This window comes from Pleurodeles waltl, chromosome 3_1 (genome assembly GCF_031143425.1).
Source record: "Pleurodeles waltl isolate 20211129_DDA chromosome 3_1, aPleWal1.hap1.20221129, whole genome shotgun sequence".
NCBI lineage: Eukaryota > Metazoa > Chordata > Amphibia > Caudata > Salamandridae > Pleurodeles > Pleurodeles waltl.
In genome coordinates, this window is record NC_090440.1 from 605,060,532 (window position 1) to 605,077,869 (window position 17,338).

A 17,338-nucleotide genomic window follows, 5' to 3' on the forward strand; every position below is an offset into this window, starting at 1 on the left:
AGTTTATCACTGACCTTTGGTCTGGTGGATTTGTGTACGTGGCTGAATTCTGTCAGACTGGTGTGTGTGTGACATAATAGGGTGAACGGATATCTGCCGCGGCAAGTTGGCGGCGGTCAGCGTGGCGGTAAGTGGGATTTACCGCCAATGTCATAATGACGGTCATAGTCTGCCCATTCGCCATGCAGAATCACATGTTGGTGTGACACCGCTCTCAGTCTGACCCAGCCTCACCTTCCACCAGTTACTGTGCAAAAAGAGATCTAAGCAGGTGTCTAGTGAAGTCCTGTTCCACATGCCAAAATAAGAAGTGAAGTATGGAGAAAAGAGATGGATGGAATGTTTGAATTAATCTTGGCCACTGGTAATTACTGTTATTCTGCATACCATGCCACCTCAGTTTGGACGCAGCTGATGCACATCAGTCTCAACCCAGCTCCAATGGAAACAGTCCAGGCCAGGTCTCCCCTGAACTGGAGCACCAATAACCCAAGACCAGTTTCACCCTATTTGGGGCTCGTTAGTTGAGTGTACGATGGACTGAAATGCAGTCCAGAGAGATTGCCAGTGGCTGAGATTAATTTAAGAATTCCATCTATCACCTTTTTGTTGTTGCAGTTGAGACTCTAAGAGCAACAGGTATGCTCACTATGCCATATGACTCAAGGTATGAACTACTCTCAAACCCTAAGTAATGCAAAACTGATCTGCGGTTGCTTGTTTTCCCTTCTAGAGAGGACCTCCCACAGCAGGTTGAAGCTGACTGTTTTCATGAGGAGCAGGGTTGGTGCTGATTTGCATAAGGCAGTCCTGTGTCTAGAGTGGCACGGTGGGCAAAATACAATGGACTGGAATGCCGCACAGATTGATTGTCATTACTTGAAGTTAATTAAAACATTCCATTCTTCACCTAGTTTTTGCTGCTAAATAAGAGGTAGCACATGAAATTTCATGATTCTCATTGGACAAACATCCATAAGAACTTTTAGACGCTGTGTGCAGTCCATGGTTAATAGTGGAGATTACCAAGAGCACTTATACCATTCAGCCCTATATAAGGAAATATTGCAACTACTTCACTTTCTGTATTTTACAACTTTGGAATTGAACAACTCCACAACAAATGTTATAGCAGTAGTCCACTTGTGAGATTGAATTTCCATTAACATTGTTCTTGCTATTCTCAATGAAATCTTTCCATTTTTGTCACAATAATGTAACATGTCCAAGGACTTTCTGCTATCTCACCGTGCCCTAATCATTCATTATAGTTTGCTGTTGTTAATGTAACTAGATTGTCGTGCCATCTCTGGATGTCATTAGCACAGAGTGGACAGGATCAATATTCATGAAATGGGATAGTGCTCAAGTGCTAAGGCAGTATGACATTTAATAATACTGTGCTCTGATTTGCTGTGAATATAAGACTTTTGACCATATAGCACAGATTTTTCAGGTGAAATTGAGCTATAACACCCTATTAATCAACCAGTGGGTGTTGTGTTAAGCTAAAGTTTTGAGGTGTACATTTTTTGGGGTTTCCTGCGTCCACAATATGTTGGAAAAAACATACTCCTAGCCTGGAGCTGAGCCAGAATAGTGCTCAGACAGGGCTTTTTCCATGGCTACATGTGTATGTAAAAAAGTAACATTGCCAAAGAGTTTAAAAATATCTTGCAGCCAGGGAAGGAAATGGAGACCAGTTTTACCTTTATAGACAGGGACAGCAGGGTACCATATGTGAAACGGGCACATCCTGTTCATATTATTTATGTACTTTTTACAGTACTGTGCAGGTGTACAAAGAGCACCATTTGATACAAAATACAGACACCTTAAAAGAGATTTTGTCAGTGATTGCTGGGAGGATTTTCCTGAAGCATAGCTATTTCAAAGATTGAGGACTTAAGCTGGGTGGAAGTGAGCAACACGGACAACGAGATGGAGGGTTACGAGGAACAGGCAACACAGACAAGGGGAGGGAGAGTAACTGGGAATGGGTAACAGGGCAGATAAAAAAGTGTTATGACACAGCCAATGCTGACCTTGTTACAGTGCTATCTTTATGGTGGTTGGGGGGGGGCACACAGACAATGGTGGGGGAGTTAAAAGGGAATAAGCAACAAGGACAGGGATGGAGAGAAGAAGCAAATACTACTTCAGTGACAGTGTGAGTAGTGTAAGGACACTAATCAAGTTGAGGCAATCAGTATTTGGTCCATGCCCCACACAAAAGAAGAGGAAGTGAAGCCAGCACGTTCTCGCCAATTGAGAGGCAGTAAAAAAGAGTGACAATGAAGCAAACGAATAGTAAACAATGTGTGGGCTCCAAGCCCATTGTAATAAACAATGGCCCATATTGACAAAGAGCTTGTGTCGCTGCTGTGTCACATTTTTTTAATGCAGTGACAGGACAATCAGAGCTCCGCGCTGCTTCATTTGTACAAAGGGACGCATTGGGCCCAATGTGCCAGTTTGCAGAGGCCTGTGTCACCTTATACCTGTGCCAGGTATAATGTATGCAGGGTAGGCATTCCCACGTAAAAAAAGCCACGTAGAACTGGTGCAGTGAAACTGACAACTTTTCACTCTGGCATTGTATGACTTGCCTGTGTCACAATCCCTACGCCTGGTCAGACTAGGTGTAAGGATTGACGCAGGGCATTTAAAATGGGACTTGCTCCTGTGTTCTGATGCATTGCTGGAGCAGCTGCAGTTTTACGATGCACCTCTGGCAATGCCTCACTTTAGTGACAACAGATGTGTCCGAATTTCTGACACATTCATGAATCCTTGCGCCATGGAGCCCTGTATTGTAAATATAGCACATCCATTAGGACATTTGGGTCAGGTGCAAGAAAACTGCCGCATCAATGGTGATGCATCAGTTCTTGTAAATATGTCCCAAAATCTCTTGCAAGCAAGAGTAAATGCTCTAGTGCATGCTCTTTCGCAAGCAAGACATAATAACTCTACTAGCAAAAGCGTTCCTCGGCAGAAAGACAGGCTGAAAGAGAGAGTGAGAGGATAGGGGAAGAGAGAGATGAAAAGTGAAAGGCTAGAAAAGGATAGAGAAGGAGATATGGTGTCAAAGGAAAGAAAGAGATGTGAGGGAGAGGCATGACAAAGAGAAAGGTGTAATATGGTAAGAGAGAGGGGGAAGAGCGAGAGAGAGACATGAAAGAATTCAGTGGCCTGTGTGTCTGCATACTGGGTGGAACAGTGCAGCTCTGTGAGACCTCCTAAATGCAGAAGATACTGGAGCAGGAGCGGCTCCCTGCCAAAAGCGGCAGCTGCAAACCTTTTAATACAAAACAACAATAAACTAAGTTTGTTATTGTTTTGTATCAAAAGGGATGGGGCATTGGAGGTGACAAGCCCTTAGGGGAGTGCACAGAGCACTCCCCTCAGTGTGCATGTATGTTTGGCCTGCTGTCTCGGGCTGGCAAAACGGAAATGCGCACTGGGCTCTTGTAGGAGGCTGGACTGGCTTGTAGTGAGTACCAAGGGGTACTTACACCTTGCACCAGGCCCTGTTATCCCTTATTAGTGTATAGGGTGTCTAGCAGCATAGGCTGATAGATAATGGTAGTTTAGCAGAGCAGCTTAGGCTGAACTAGGAGACGAGTGAAGCTCCTACAGTACCACTAGTGTCATATGCACAATATCATAAGAAAACACAATACACAGATATACTAAAAATAAAGGTACTTTATTTTTATGACAATATGCCAAAAGTATCTCAGTGAGTACCCTCAGTATGAGGATAGCAAATATACACAAGATATATGTACACAATACCAAAATATGCAGTAATAGTATTAGAAAACAGTGCAAACAATGTATAGTTACAATAGGATGCAATGGGGACACATAGGGATAGGGGCAACACAAACCATATACTCTAGAAGTGGAATGCAAACCATGAATGGACCCCAAACCTATGTGACCTTGTAGAGGGTCGCTGGGACTATTAGAAAATAGTAAGGGTTAGAAAAATAGCCCACCCCAAGACCCTGAAAAGTGAGTGCAAAGTGCACTAAAGTTCCCCAAAGGACATAGAAGTCGTGATAGGGGAATTCTGCAGGAAAGACACAAACCAGCAATGCAACAACGATGGATTTCCAGTCGAGGGTACCTGTGGAACAAGGGGACCAAGTCCAAAAGTCACAAGCAAGTCGGAGATGGGCAGATGCCCAGGAAATGCCAGCTGTGGGTGCAAAGAAGCTGCTACTGGACAGTAGAAGCTGAAGGTTCTGCAGGAACGACAAGAGCTAGAGACTTCCCCTTTGGAGGATGGATCCGTCACGCCGTGGAGAGTCGTGCAGAAGTGTTTTCCTGAAGAAAGACCGCCAACAAGCCTTGCTAGATGCAAATTGTGTGGTTAGGGTTTTTGGATGCTGCTGTGGCCCAGGAGGGACCAGGATGTCGCCAATTGCGTCTGGGGACAGAGGGGGCGTCGAGCAAGACAAGGAGCCCTCTCAGAAGCAGGCAGCACCCGCAGAAGTGCCGGAACAGGCACTAAGAAGTGGAGAGAAACAGTGCTCACCCGAAGTCGCACAAAGGAGTCCCACGTCGCCGGAGGACAACTTGGGAGGTCGTGCAATGCAGGTTAGAGTGCCGTGGACCCAGGCTGGACTGTACACAAAGGATTTCTGCCGAAAGTGCACGGAGGCCGGAGTAGCTCCAAAAGTCGCAGTTCCCAGCAATGCAGTCTGGCGTGGGGAGGCAAGGACTTACCTCCACCAAACTTGGACTGAAGAGTCACTGGACTGTGGGAGTCACTTTGACAGAGTTGCTGGATTCAAGGGACCTCGCTCATCGTGCTGAGAGGAGACCCAGGGTACCGGTGATGCAGTTCTTTGGTGCCTGCGGCTGCAGGGGGACGATTCCGTCGACCCACAGGAGATTTCTTCGGAGCTTCTAGTGCAGATAGGAGGCAGACTACCCCCACAGCATGCACCACCAGGAAAACAGTCGAGAAGGCGGCAGGATCAGCGTTACAGAGTTGCAGTAGTCGTCTTTGCTACTTTGTTGCAGTTTTGCAGGCTTCCAGCGTGGTCAGCAGTCGATTCCTTGGCAGAAGGTGAAGAGAGAGATGCAGAGGAACTCGGATGAGCTCTTGCATTCGTTATCTAAGGAATCCCCAAAGACAGAGACCCTAAATAGCCAGAAAAGAGGGTTTGGCTACTTAGGAGAGAGGAGAGGCTAGCAACACCTGAAGGAGCCTATCAGAAGGAGTCTCTGACGTCACCTGCTGGCACTGGCCACTCAGATCAGTCCAGTGTGCCAGCAGCACCTCTGTTTCCAAGATGGCAGAGGTCTGGAGCACACTGGAGGAGCTCTGGGCACCTCCCAGGGAAGGTGCAGGTCAGGGGAGTGGTCACTCCCCTTTCCTTTGTCCAGTTTCGCGCCAGAGCAGGGCTAAGGGGTCCCTGAACCGGTGTAGACTGGCTTATGCAGAAATGGGCACCATGTGTGCCCATGAAAGCATTTCCAGAGGCTGGGGGAGGCTACTCCTCCCCTGCCTTCACACCATTTTCCAAAGGGAGAGGGTGTAACACCCTCTCTCAGAGGAAGTCCTTTGTTCTGCCATCCTGGGCCAAGCCTGGCTGGACCCCAGGAGGGCAGAAACCTGTCTGAGGGGTAGGCAGCAGCAGCAGCAGCTGCAGTGAAACCCCGGGAAAGGCAGTTTGGCAGTACCAGGGTCTGTGCTACAGACCACTGGGATCATGGGATTGTGCCAACTATGCCAGGATGGCATAGAGGGGGCAATTCCATGATCATAGACATGTTACATGGCCATATTCTGAGTTACCATTGTGAAGCTACATATAGGTAGTGACCTATATGTAGTGCACGCGTGTAATGGTGTCCCCGCACTCACAAAGTCCGGGAAATTGGCCCTGAACAATGTGGGGGCACCTTGGCTAGTGCCAGGGTGCCCTCACACTAAGTAACTTTGCACCTAACCTTTACCAGGTAAAGGTTAGACATTTAGGTGACTTATAAGTTACTTAAGTGCAGTGTAAAATGGCTGTGAAATAACGTGGACGTTATTTCACTCAGGCTGCAGTGGCAGGCCTGTGTAAGAATTGTCAGAGCTCCCTATGGGTGGCAAAAGAAATGCTTCAGCCCATAGGGATCTCCAGGAACCCCAATACCCTGGGTACCTCAGTACCATATACTAGGGAATTATAAGGGTGTTCCAGTAAGCCAATGTAAATTGGTAAAATTGGTCACTAGCCTGTTAGTGACAATTTGAAAGAAATGAGAGAGCATAACCACTGAGGTTCTGGTTAGCAGAGCCTCAGTGAGACAGTTAGTCACTACACAGGTAACACATTCAGGCACACTTATGAGCACTGGGGCCCTGGCTGGCAGGGTCCCAGTGACACATACAACTAAAACAACATATATACAGTGAAAAAATGGGGGTAACATGCCAGGCAAGATGGTACTTTCCTACAGCTCTCTCCAGCCGGCACTGTGCTGCCAGGCTAGAGAGAGCCTGCAGAGGCTCCTAATCTGCCTGGGAGCACCCTTACTGGGTGCTCCCAGCCAATTTTGATGCTGCTCTGAGAAGTGTCAGGATTGGCCACAGAGCAGGCTGGGAGCCTGTGCCTGGAGCGACAACAGAGGAGCAGAGGAGGGGAGCAGCATGGCGCAGAAGAGAGATAGGTTTTTATTTTTTATATTATTTTATTCCCCCCCGCACTGCAACGCCCTGCCCTGCTACGCCCCTTTTCAAGGCGCCACTGCACTGGACATGAATAGGATGTCGGTTTAATTAGGGTCACCTCAATGTATCTCTTGGGGGAAGGCTAATGTTTTGTTACGCCACTGTCAGCATATTGTTAGGAATTCATAGCAGTGAGGTTGGCACCTACCACTCCAACTCCCTCCCTATATCAATCCAGATTACTGCAGCACAACTGGGGTGCACTTCCAGCTATTTATCTAACTGTTTTATATTTAGCAAACCTCAGAGACTATGAAGCTCTGCAGCTTATCCTAACTTTTGTATTCCAAAATTACACAGTTTCAAACTTGGTAGTATGCATGCAGTTGCTGGTTCACTGTTATGGAATCAGTCGCCAGTTTTAACTAGAACTCTACCTAGAACTCATTCCACTTTTACTGGTTTTGAGATTAATTTCAAAAGTCATTATTGCACTTGACGAGATTTAAACTGTTGTAAATACTTCATCATAATTAGAATACTATTTTAAATTGTGTTTCCTGTGCTGTCTTTTGACTTTTTTTGGGCAAGGCGTCTAGGGCCTGACATTTTTTGCACTGGGAAAATAACAATCAATACAAACAAATAGACATTCAGCACACAAAAGGGTGATCCCTCACACTACCTTGCACAATGCTAGCATTTGCCTGACTGCACTCCAGTAGGATAGCCAGAATGCCATGGGCCCTGGTGCAAGCTAGAAAAGTGGCCACTTTGACAGTTGTTGGAGTACCAAAACACTGCATTGTCCGGGCTCACTGGGCTTCCTGTGGCACTGCACCTGCTCCATCAATGGCAGCTACGCCCCTGGTCCACGCTGTTCATGCATATAGAGCGAATTGATAGAGGTCCCCAAGGGAAGTCAGTTTCAGACAGAAAAAGTGTCCTGGTTTCATGCAGGTTTCAAGAAACATCAATGTCAGAAATGAGTGAGGGCTGTTACACCTTGATGTATACAAAAAGGGGTTAATGTAATCTCCGTGTTTAAAAGTTATTTATGCATTGCCCTAGTTCTATGCATAGCTATGACACAGCAATGATCCTTCCAAGTTAATTAAATGTACCCTGTCCTCAGTGAGATATTCTTTGTGCCCCCATTTGTATCAAAGAGAGTTCTTTATTTGTAATTAATGATCTGAGCATGACACTAAGGGTTCAAAAAAGGATTATTATTTTTTTAAATAAAAAAAAAACATTTCACCCTCGTCATGAGAGTTATTTCTCCTGGCGCAGGGGCATTTTTTTCAGTTTTCTCTGGGTTTTCTTGGTAATGATGGACAGTGAAAACTGAACTGTATGCCCGCCCATGTGAACTAAGTGGGCAGACATACAGGTAAACCTCCAACGATCCTCACACTGTCAGGTTGCTGGAGGGGTGTAATCTTAGTGGAAACGGTGTAGTCTCTGCTTTTGTTACACAAAAGGTCCGCTCGTATTTAAATAGGGTGTGCCGACCATTATGAAGGGATACTCTGTTGCCATTGCAAGAGAGTATTGTTTCTGCCCTAAGTCACCAGGAGAAGAGTCATTATTCACAGTAAAGAAGGTTCCCGAACCACAAAGGATCAGGTGGAATAAAATGTACTCATTTGAATGGTTAATTATCTATGTTAAAAACCTGGGGCAGTTGACGGAGCTCATGCACATAAATTCTGCACTGACACTTTAGACTTGTGAGGCCTCATCGGTGCCCTTAGGCGCCATTCCCTCACTTGCACAAACAGGCATGAGTTAAAATATGCAAAATGTAAAGAACAAGAGAATACTACATTACATTAGACAAGTACCACTCAAAGATGTAAGCTGTTCGCCTTTATGTAGCTAGACATGAAGATGAAGCCTGAGCTTAACCCAATGATGGTGTGACTTTTGAAGTTGAATACCTTCAAGATTTTGTGTGTTGTCAAAAAGAGTAACTGAGATGGATATTAACAAGTGTGTACACAATGAGAGGTTATAGAATTGAGTGAGAGGTAATGGTACCAAGTGCGTGTGTTTAAAGGTGAACTGTTAATGATTCTCCTTGCATGCACAATAGAAATAATTTCCTAATTTGAAAACTCTATGCACATCACGAATGTACCATGTATCACCGTACATAAATTACCAAGTTGCAAAAAATGGTGTTTAAATAAGGGAAAAAGTAGCCAGTGTAGTTGGTTCACTCTGCCTCAATTTGTTTGAACACTGAGGTGTTAGTTTAAAGGCACAAGGGGGGGGATGAAAGGTTCATGCTTTTAAATGGTAAATGAATGAATCTCTTGTTTTTGGAGAAACGGAATGATCCCCAAGAGGTCTATCTATATATAATAATAATAATAATAATGAGGCCTATTATTTATTGAACACAACAAAATATCTAAACATTCATGCACTGTTGTGTTTCGATTATAGCCAGCTACTAAACTGTCGGTTGACATAAATATGCCCACAGATTCTGCCTCTTTTTACCATACTCCGCTCCAACACCAGTGGCAGACTGCTGGTCCGCAGCCTCTCGCTGATAGCGGGTAGTAGTCATATTTACAGAACGAGGATTGAAAACTGTAGTCACAGTAAGTTAAATGTCCTCAGTGCTAAAGCCCACGATTACACCCTATGACGCTAGAACGTAAATTCACCAATCAATGTTACACTGAAAAAAGTGGGACAGGAAGGGTGTGGAGTCTTCCACTGAATTTTGAGTTATAATCAAAAACTGCTTAGAAGCCCCAAGAGTGCAGAAAACCAGCCTGTTTGGTAGAAGGAACAGACTATCTGAAGGAAAGACTGATTTGAGATCTTGTAACTTGTGGAAAACCCGTTCCCGAATCTAAGGTAACTGCTTCTGACCAGTTCTTTTTTCACTCGAAAGTTTGCAATTAGGTCAAAAGAAAAATACACATAAATAACCATTGGCACTAATGAATATACCTAAAGTATAATTACTTCTCTTTCAGAACGTTGTTGAATAAGTGCCTGCTACTTGGCTACCAGCCTCTGATGAACCTAAGGCCTGTCAATCAATCAATCAATAAAATATAATATAATTCGGCTTAATTTACTGAAACATAAAACCACAATAGACATACATACATTAAAAACACGCACAGCTCAAATTCATTCTAAATAAAAATAAACTTTAACGCAGGGTCGCATCATATTAAGTTTTACAAATGTGCGGTCGTTAACTCCTGGATTTTCTAACCCTTAAGGCATACCATAAGTAAGAAGACACACGACCACAAATGGCAGGGGATTACAATTATTGTAAGAGGATCAGTGACAATTTACAGGATTTAAAATTGTGCTGCTTAAGCAGAGGTCTAGGATACATGCCTATGAAGCAAGAGGTTACCATAAGGACATTTACCAAAAGTTTTTGACTAGTAATTTCTGCATGTAAGGTTGGAAATGTGATAGATAATATTGATTCTAAAGCGAATTAAAATATATCTTTGCTGGCTATTCGCAATTTCAGCTAGATTAGGTTGGAGGCCATTCTCCATTATCAAGTCAGAGTATGCCTTAAAACTTGCTTTGTAAACAACAGGTGACAGAAAAACTGGAGGAATGCATGTTTGAGCTCTTCCTTTCTCATGTCTGACTGAGGCTCTAGGTCATCAAGGAAATATGGTTCCCGAGTTGGGAAACTCACATGCTGCCGTGACGGTCTGCTCAACCTATTTAGATGCCAGCGGGAGCACAGGCCAAAAACCATTGATGGTCTGCCACCTCCGCCAAGAATCTTCTTCTGTTGGGGGTGTGTATATATGTTTGCATGTGCTTTGAACAGGTCTGGGCTGAACGATTTGGAATGGGGAAGGAGTGGAAGTCTGGGCATGATGTTGGGGTGGGTGGGAGGCTGGGGCCAATGAGAAGACCAGGCCCTGGAATGACCGCTGTAGGCCAGACGAACGAGTTACTTACCTTCGGTAACAACTTTTCTGGTGGATACATTAGCTATCTGTGGATTCCTCACCTAATGAATACTCCCATTGCACCAGCATTCAACGGAAATCTTCTTCCTAGCATCTGCACGTCGACGAGGACGTCACAATTGCCCACGCAACGCCGTCTGACGTCATACAGGCAATAAGAGGTCCTCGCCGACGTGCCAAAGTCAGTACCAACATTTTTGACGTGCCTGAGAATAATAGGCCATTGAAATAAAAGAACAAATAGCAAAATTTAATGATATTCCAAATAAATACATCATTCTAATACCTCAATCCTTCTTTTTTTTTAACAAATAAACAAATATATGAACAATATATATCAACATGAATATATATAAAGAATATATACAAGTCCTCAAAACCAAGAGGAGCACACTCAAGAATTACTTAGCTAGACCAGACAGGCAACGGGGAGGCGGGTGGGACCGTGAGGAATCCAAAGGTAGTTAATGTATCCACCAGAAAAGTCGTTACCGAAGGTAAGTAACTCGTTCTTCTGATGGATACAACTACCTGTGGATTCCTCACCTAATGAATAGAGTCCCAAAGCAGTACCGCACTCGGTGGAGGGTGCCTGAATGGTCAAACCAAGAAATCCTGCAGCACCGACCGTGCAAAATGGCCATCCCTTCTGACCTCAGAGTCCAAGCAGTAATGCTTCGCAAAAGTATGAAGGGATGACCAAGTTGCGGCCTTGCAGATGTCAACCACAGGAACACCCCTAGCCAAGGCCGAAGAGGCCGACTTAGCTCTGGTGGAATGAGCTCTTATACCATCAGAGGGTTCTTTCTTTGCTAAAGAGTAACATATTTTAATGCAAAGAACAACCCACCTGGAGAGTGTTCTCTTGTGGACTGCCTTTCCTTTCCTCTTTCCCACGTACCCGATGAAGAGCTGATCCTCCAGCCTGAAATCCTTTGTTCTGTCTATATAAAAGCTTAGCGCCCTCCTTGGATCTAAGCGGTGAAGTCTCTGTTCTTCCTTTGAAGGATGAGGCGGAGGATAAAACGTGGAAAGAGTAATCGTCTGGGACATATGAAAGGGTGAAACAACCTTCGGTAGGAAAGCAGCCTTGGTCCTCAACACCACCTTATCCCCATAAAAAGATGTATAAGGGGGTTTTACAGATAGAGCTTGCAACTCACTCACTCTCCTTGCAGAAGTAATTGCTACCAGAAAGACCGTCTTTAGGACCAATAATCTCATGGGGCAAGAGTGCATAGGCTCAAAAGGGGACCCCATAAGGAAAGTTAGAACCAAATTCAAATCCCACTGAGGCATAACGAAAGGAGTAGGAGGGAATTTATTTATAAGACCCTTCAAGAACATAAGTACTATAGGGGATTTAAACAAAGAAGGCTGGTCTGGAAGACAAAGAAAGCCTGAAAGGGCAGACAAGTATCCCTTAACCGTAGCCACTGCACAACCCCTCTGTGCTAGAGACAATGCAAAAGATAAAACATCCGACAAGTGAGCACGTAAGGGATCAACCTGCCTCTCTCCCCACCAAACCACAAATTTAGACCACCTATTAGCGTAGATAGATTTAGTGGAGTGTCGCCTGGCCGCTAAGATAACATCCACTACATCAGGCGGGAGAGAGAAAGAACTCAGGTTGCCCCGTTCAATCTCCAGGCATGAAGGTGCAGGCTCTGGAGGTGGGGGTGTAAAACCTGCCCCTGCGACTGCGAGAGGAGGTCTGCCCTGAGAGGGAGACGGAGCGGAGGGCACAGTGAGAGTTGGAGAAGGTCCGTGTACCATACCCTCCTTGGCCAATCCGGAGCTATTAAGATGACTTGAGCCCGGTCTTGGCGTATTTTCCTCAATACTCGAGGAATCAAGGGTATGGGGGGAAACGCGTAAAGCAACTGGTCGCACCAGGTCATCTGAAACGCATCCCCCAACGCTCCTTGTACCGGATACTGGAGGCTGCAGAATAACGGGCAGTGTGAGTTCTCCCAGGTGGCAAACAGATCTATCGACGGAAACCCCCATATTTGGAAGATTAGACGGACTTGATCTGGATGGAGCCGCCACTCGTGATCGGCCGAGAAATAGTGACTGACATTGTCCGCACGTACGTTCAAGACTCCGGCCAGATGATTTGCTACCAAGCAAATCTGATGGTCCTTTGCCCAGGACCATAGCTGAAGAGCTTCTCTGCAGAGAAGGTACGACCCTACCCCTCCCTGTTTGTTTATATACCACATCGCGGTAGTATTGTCCGTCAGGACCTGAACCGACTGACCGCAAAGGGATGGGAGGAAGGCCTTGAGAGCCAGCCGTACAGCCAGTAACTCCAACAGATTGATATGAAACATCTGTTCTACTGGAGACCAAAGACCTTTGATTTCCAGGTCCCCCAGATGAGCTCCCCACCCTAGAGTGGAAGCATCCGTTATTACTGTGGCCACCGGTGGAGCTTGCGAGAACGGCCTTCCTCGGGAAAGATTGCCGTCCGCAATCCACCACTTCAAATCCGTGGCAGCATCTCTGGAGATCCTCACCAAGCCTTCGAGATCGCCATTGTGTTGAGACCACTGCCTTCGGAGGCACCACTGAAGAGCCCTCATGTGCCAGCGAGCATGAGTGACCAACAGTATGCAAGAAGCAAATAGACCGAGCAGACGTAGGACCTTGAGGACCGGAATAACCGCTCCAATTCGAAACATTGGAACCAACGCCTGAATTTCCTGAATCCGCTGAGGCGGAGGAAAGGCTCGATTCAATGTTGTGTCCAGTACTGCCCCTATGAACAGGAGGCGCTGAGAGGGCTCTAGGTGAGATTTGGGCACGTTCACCGAAAAACCCAGGTCGAACAACAACTGGGTTGTCGACTGCAGGTGATGCAACACGAGCTCCGGAGACTTGGCTTTGATCAACCAGTCGTCCAGATAAGGAAGTACTGCTATCCCCTTCCTTCTGAGCTCCGCTGCAACCACCGACATCACCTTCGTGAAGACTCGAGGTGCTGAAGTAAGACCAAACGGGAGGACCGCAAACTGATAGTGCTGCGACCCCACCACAAACCGGAGATACTTCCTGTGCGACTTGAGTATCGGGATATGAAAGTAAGCATCCTGCAAGTCGACAGAAACCATCCAATCTCCATTGTTCAGCACCAAAAGCACCTGAGCTAGGGTCAGCATCTTGAACTTTTCCTGTTTGAGGAACCAATTCAAGATCCTCAGGTCCAGGATTGGTCTCAACCGACCATCCTTCTTGGGAATCAGGAAGTATCTCGAGTAACAACCTTGACCCCTTTCCTGCTCTGGAACCACCTCAACCGCGCCCTTTGAAAGGAGGACTTGAACCTCCTGTTCTAACAACAGGAGGTGTTCTTCTGAAAAAGAAGATGGGCGGGGCGCGATGGGGGGCGGAAACTCCCGAAAAGGTAGGGTATAGCCTTTTCTCACAATGCTGGTAATCCAGGAGTCTGATGTTATGACCTCCCACTTGTGGAGAAAATTCAGTAACCTCCCCCCTACAGGAGTGGAGTGAGAGGGAATTGGTGGAAACCTAAGGCTGCTTCCCCTGCTGCACCCCTCCAGAGGATGAGGAAGAGGCAGAGTGCTGCTGAGTGGCTCCCCTGGTACGGACCCTACCCCTCCCTCTGAAAGATCTATAGGAGAGAGCAGAGGTGGGTTGCTGGAATTTCCCTCGAAAGGAGGAGGAGGAGGAACCACGACCAAATCCTCGAAACCTCCTAAAAAATCTGTAGGAAGTAGAAGAAGTGGCTTGCAAGCCCAGCGACTTGGCCGTGGCCCTACTCTCTTTGAACCTTTCTAAGGCCGAATCTGCCTTGGCACCAAACAGCTTGTCACTATAAAAGGAAGGTCCAATAGGGTCGACTGCACATCAGAGGAAAATCCAGAGCTACGAAGCCAGGCCTGCCTCCTCGTAACCACAGCAGTGCCCATTGCTCTAGCAACCGAGTCAGATGTATCCAACCCAGATTGAATAACCTGGGATGCAGCTGCCTGAGCGTCAGAGACCAGGCTCAGTAATTCCTGAGGAACCTCTGTGTGCGTCAATTTAATCTCGTCCATCAGGGCATAAATGTATCTTCCTAAAATGCATTGGTGGACTTCAACGCCATGCTACATGACGAGAACACCTTTTTGGATGACATGTCCATCTTCTTAGAGTCCCTATCTGAGGGTACAGCTGGAAAGGACCCAGGAGCAGATCTTGCTGAGCACGAAGCCTGGACCACCAGGCTTTCAGGTGTTGGATGCCTGGAAAGAAAACCTGGGTCAGCCGGTGCAACCCGATACCTCCGAGCCACAGATCTATTGACGGCTGAAGAAGACACTGGCTTCTTTCAGACCTCCATAATGGGGTCCAGTAGTGCTTCATTGAAAGGCAAAAGTGGCTCTGCAGATGTAGAGGCAGGGTGCAACACTTCCGTCAAGATGTTCTGATTGTCCTCAGTCACTGGCAAAGGGAGGTCCAGAAAGTCAGCTGCCTTTCTGATGACAGAATGAAAAGTGGCCGCCTCCTCTGTGTACTCCCCAGGTGATGACAAGTCCCATTCAGGGGAGGTATCCAGACCACTAGCAGTGTCAAGTCCATGGAGACCCTCACGAGAGTCCTCGATCTCCCCTTCCTCCAAGGCTTGCCTCTGGTATTCCTGCTCTTCAAGGAGGTGAAGAGCAAGCCTCCTCGAGTGCAGCCTCTCCTCTATCCTCGGCGTCGACATGGCGTCAGCGGACATCGAAGAATGACGCCGATCCTCGGATCCGTCAGACGCCGGGTCTACAGGCACCATAGTTCTCTTCGGCGCCGAACGAGGAGCCGGACGGTGTGAAGACTGTCTCAGAGTCGGAGGAGGTCTAGTCGGCGTCACTGGCTGAGACATCGAAGCCGCAGCAGCTGAAGCCGTAGGAGCCGAAGCCTCAGGAGCCGAAGCCACCGGAGCCGATACCGGTGCCGAGCCCACGTTCCCCAGGGGGAGAAAGGGTGCCGGTCGAAGTGGAGCCAGAGCACCCATGTTGAAGGCCAAAGGGCCCGAAGGACCAGCCGGTCCACCACCTGGAGCCATCTGTTGGAAGATGGAAAACATCGCATTCAGGAATGCGGTACTATCAGTTCCAGGGGCCAGGAAAGCCAGCACCGGTCTCGACGTCTGCAAAGACGGAGAAAACATCTGAGGCTGCAGAACCTCGAACACTGATGGAGGATGGCCTGATGACATGGGTGAAGTCGGTGAAGCCGGAGATGGTAACGGCGTCGTCGGCTGGGGAGTGACAGTGGGACTGACTTCCCAAGTCTTCCGACGTCGAGTTGATGGAGACCTCGATCAAGACCTCTCCCTACTCGACCGGCGCCGTGATTCTTGACGATGCCGGGAGTCCCGATGACGCCGATGAGACTTCTGTGACAACGACTTTCGGTGATGTCTCTTCTCCTTCTTTTTCAATTTCGCAAGAAAAAGCTTGGACTCACGCTCTTTCAGGGCCTTAGGATTCATATGTTGACAAGAATCGCACTGATCAACATCGTGGTCGGAACTAAGACACCACAAGCAGTCAGAATGTGGGTCCGTTACCGACATTTTGCCACCACACTCACGGCAGGGCTTGAATCCTGACTTTCTTTGCGACATTGTTATGTCCCAAAGTAAAAATAGCCAAAAACACACTGTAACTGTCGATACAGCAACAGTAGCTCCCTCGAAGATAACCGTTTTGAATGGCATGGAAGAAAGGGAACTGACGTCAGCACGTCGGTGAGGACCTCTTATTGCCTGTATGACATCAGACGGCGTCGCGTGGGCCATTGTGACGTCCTCGTTGACGTGCAGAAGCTAGGAAGAAGATTTCTGTCAAATGCTGGCGCAATGGGAGTATTCATTAGGTGAGGAATCCACAGGTAGTTGTGTCCATCAGAAAGGGCAATGTGAATGCCATCCACGTAAGCCAGCATCTGGGTATTCTGGCCAGCCAGCAAGCCCCTGGATAGCATTCAATAGTGCAGTCTGGCCTACAACAATCATTCTTAAAAGATCAACAGCCTCTGCAGTGAGCACAGCCTGGGACACCAGTGCAGGGGCAGAGGTGCCTGCAGCAAAGATGATGCCACCCCTTTTAAGGGGGCGGCTACAGCAAAGTGGGGGTGATCAAGACGGAGGGTGGAGATTGAAATGCGGGGGCGGACGAAGACGCAGGTGTCACATTCTCTCTAGGGTCCGCACTCACTAGAGACTGGTCTTCATTGGAGGCCTCTGAGGAAGATGTTGAGTCACTGTTGGCCTCCATGTCAGTCCCCTCAACCTCCATGCCACTGGGTCCCTCAGTGTCTATGGTGTCTACACCCATTCCCCAGTGGCCAGCTTCATCCCCACTGATGTGGTAGCTGTCATCTTCACCTTGCCCAGTTGATGCTGAGAATAAAGATACAACAGTTATAGTGTATCTGTGAGAATACAATTGGACATCAATGTCCATCACATGACATTTGCAACAAGTTCAGTTATCCCCATCTCAGCTCCAATTTCATATATGTCACTTATACACTTGTAGTTCACTCCATAACAGAGGGTTCCAGCAGCGTGAGTAAACACATAGGCCTGGCTACATTCTGAACCACTGCAGTACAGATCTAAAACTGGTTTCCTTCTCCCAAAGGGTAAGATTTTTTTAATCAAAATTGTCTG